The sequence below is a fragment of the Mauremys reevesii genome, linkage group 3 (genome assembly GCF_016161935.1).
Source record: "Mauremys reevesii isolate NIE-2019 linkage group 3, ASM1616193v1, whole genome shotgun sequence".
Classification (NCBI taxonomy): domain Eukaryota; kingdom Metazoa; phylum Chordata; order Testudines; family Geoemydidae; genus Mauremys; species Mauremys reevesii.
The window spans coordinates 177,724,004-177,727,850 of record NC_052625.1 but is presented as its reverse complement, the minus strand read 5'-3'; positions in this window follow the sequence as shown (position 1 = coordinate 177,727,850).

Below are 3,847 nucleotides of genomic sequence, written 5' to 3'. Positions count from 1 at the left end.
ATAGCATGGTACATCCCTACATGGAGTGCAAAAAGTAAAAAAACCAGTGCTTATACAATGGTATCATAATCTTATTAATAAAACAGGAGTTAAATTTCAGATAATTGATCCATGAGGAGGAATTAGTAAAATAGATATTCAATGTAAATTATGAACCGAAGTTATATTTAGGAATCAATTAAAGTTACAGGTACCTTGGTATACAATGAGTATACGGAAGAAATTAGTTTTTTTCTTTAGGGTGTCTTAAAAGTGTTTCTTTTGGCCTCCCCGTTTCCTTTCTGCCTTTGGTGATTTGGACATACAGCAATTGTTTTGATAAGTGTACATCAGGCACTGAATTTAACCCTCTGTTAAGATGACCTTTTTATACAGACCTATGGGCATTTGACACCTGTTCCCTCTGAACCTAGTTTAAAGCCCTCCTCACTAGGTTGGTGTGTGTGATAAATGAAGGGTGGGTGGAGCTTCCTTTTATAGACACCCAGCCAGTAGCTATAAAATCCCTCTTAGTAGCTGCTTTCTAATTGCTCTACCTGTAAAGGGTTAAAAAGTCTCACTGATATGCATAGGTAAAAGGAAGCAAAAGAGCCAATGGGAAGGCTAGAACTTTTTAAAATTGAAACAAGACTCCCCTTTTGCCTGTCTGTTGTTGTTCTCAGGGAGAGGCAGACAGGGAGCAGTTATGCTGTGAGAAGCTTGGGCCAGGTATGAAAAATCATCAGTATCATACCTAGAAACTACTCATCTAAAACCCCAGATATGTAAGTAGACCAGGAAATGTCTAGAAAGATGTGATTAGGTTTATCTCTTTTATTTCTTTATGGCTTTTGGAGTCCTCTGTGCTAACCCCAGGTGCTTTTGTTTCGCTTGTAACCTTTAAGCTGGTCCTCAAGAGAGCTATTCTTGATGCTTAATCCTTGTAATTGTTTTTTTTAAAATCTAGCAAAAAGCCTAAGTTCCCAGCTGTGTTTTCTTCTTTTTTTAATTAATAATATTTAATTTTTTAAAGAACATAATTGGAGTTGTGTCTTAAGAGGTTTGTGCACCTGTTGTTTAATTAGCTGGTGGCAACAGCTGATTTCCTTTTCCCCCCCGTCTCAGCTCTTCCCCGGAGGGAGGCTGAAAGGGCTTGAGGGTACCCCACAGGAAGGAATTTCCAAGTAAGCCTTCCTGGTCTCTCAAAGGGTTTCTATACTAGGGTGGTGGCAGAATCTACCAATCCAAAGTCAAAGAAAAGCTGCAGCCTTGGGAGTTTAATACAAGCCTGGAGTGGCAAGTATTAATTTTTAGAGTCCTTGCAGGCCCCCCACCTTCTGCACTCAAAGTGCCAGAGTGGGGAATCAGCCTTGAGTGTGAGAAGATGCTCTTCCCATTCTTAGTTAGGTGGACCCCATTTCTTGCCAGCAATTCTCATTGACAGAACAGCATCCCTGGTCAAGGAAGCCAAAGCCCTCCTGCTGACACCATCTGTGCAGCCATGCATTCATCTGCAGTTTGCTGTGTGAGCAAGAGAACAGTTCCAAACGGAGCCAAAGCAAATGTGGTAAGAAGGACAGGGGTAAGAAATGAAACCACCCATTTTTGTTTGAGAGATTCATGAGATTGATTTTTGTTACCACCATTTGTGCTCTGGGATTTTCCTGCCAGCCACTGAGTAGTTTGCTTGTGTTGTAAGGGTTATTTATTGGCTCCAACCATTTATCAGCTCTGGCTGGGATTGGAGAGAGGTGTTTGGTTTCTTTAATACTGTTTTCATAAGTATTTAACATCTTGGCCTCGTTTGAAGGGACTAGATAGATGCCAAACATTTAAACTAATGTTTAATTTTCAAGCTCTGAAAAGGTTTTTTTTTTGTGCTAGGCTGGTTTTTTAAAGGATGGTTAAGATAGTGTTATTGCAAGTGAGCTATACATCTTTCACAAGGTCCTGGATTTGAGACTTTTTGCATTTATGATCTGGAGGATGGCATGGACTGCACTCTCAGCAAGTTTGCAGATGACACTAAACTTGGAGGAGTGGTAGATACGCTGGAGCATAGGGATAGGATACAGAGGGACCTAGACAAATTAGAGGACTGGGCCAAAAGAAACCTGATGAGGTTCAACAAGGACAAGTGCAGAGTCCTGCACTTAGTGAATGGGATTCTTCCATCCTGTTACAGACTAGGGACTGAATAGCTAAGCAGCAGTTCTGCAGAAAAGGACCTAGGGGTTACAGTGGACGAGAAGCTGGATATGAGTCAACAGTGTGCCCTTGTTGCCAAGAAGGCTAATGGCATTTTAGGCTGTATAAGTAGGGGCACTGCCAGCAGATCGAGGGATATGATCATTCCCCTCTATTTGACATTGGTGAGGCCTCATCTGGAGTACTGTGTCCAGTTTTGGGCCCCACACTACAAGAAGGATGTGGAAAAATTGGAAAGAGTCCAGTGGAGGGCAACAAAAATGATTAGGGGGCTGGAGCACATAACTTATGAGGAGAGGCTGAGGGAACTGGGATTGTTTAGTCTGCAGAAGAGAAGAATGAGGGGGGATTTGATAGCCGCTTTCAACTACCTGAAAGGGGGTTCCAAAGAGGATGGATCTAGACTGTTCTCAGTGGTACCTGATGACAGAACAAGGAGTAATGGTCTCAAGTTGCAGTGGGGGAGGTTTAGGTTGGATATTAGGAAAAACATTTTCACTCAGAGAGTGGTGAAGCACTGGAATGGGTTACCTAGGGAGGTGGTGGAATCTCCTTCCTTAGAGGTTTTTAAGGTCAGGCGTGACAAAGCCCTGGCTGGGATGATTTAGTTGGGAATTGGTTCTGCTTTGAGCAGGGGGTTGGACTAGATGACCTCCTGAGGTCCCTTCCAACCCTGATATTCTATGACTCAGTCCTTCATTCCCTTCCCCTCTCCCACACATTCATACTTGTGCACACACAAACTATAAAAGTAACTAGCTTGTAGTCAGATGGTAGAAGAACCTCTGAAGAGGTGGAGTTCCATGTCAGATTGCCTGAATCAGGTTGTAGACTGAGTTGGATCCTTTCCCAGTTTTTCTGTTTGTGTTCAACCCCTGCCCCCAAACTTACTTTTAACATATGCATCATAAACTTCAAATATAAATCCTTGGGGGGAGAGGGGGAGAGGAGGTAAATGTACTCAGTGAATTAATTTTTTATGTTTTTGTGGACCATATCCCCCACTGCACTAGTTTACAAGCATTAATATTTATCATACTATATTTATAAACACCATAAGGGTATGGTAAATGGCACTTTACAAACTCTGAAAACATCCCTAGCCTGAGCAGCTAGCAGTCTAGTTCAGACAAATGTACACTGGATGACATAACAAATTTAAGATGATGTTGGGACATCAGTTGAGATTAGTGTTTGCAAAAAAATTGGATTTGAATGAGGAGAAGGATGACGCTTAGGGTTGAAATCCTGGCCTCACTGGAATTCAGTGGAAGTCTGGCATTGACGTCAATGGAGCCTCTGTGTGAGGCAAGAGAAGGCTGTTCCAAGAGTAGGTGATAGCATAAAAGTGAGACAGGACTGGAGGAGTATTGAGCGCAAAAGAGATCAGAAAATATGTATAGGTAGGACAAAGTTGTGGAGAACCTAGAAGATGAGGACAAATTGGAAAAAGATGGGAACCTTGTAAAGGGACTTGAAAGTGGGGGGGTAGTGAAATTGGAGATGATTTTAGAAGCAACATTTTTGATAAACTACAGAAGGGAGAAGTAAAACATACAGAAGGCAAAAATCGGTAACTTTCTGCATAGCATCACAAAGTCCTCCAGCTACTTATATGCAGACAAACAATGGAACACTTTGAATTGTGAAAAGAGCTAAG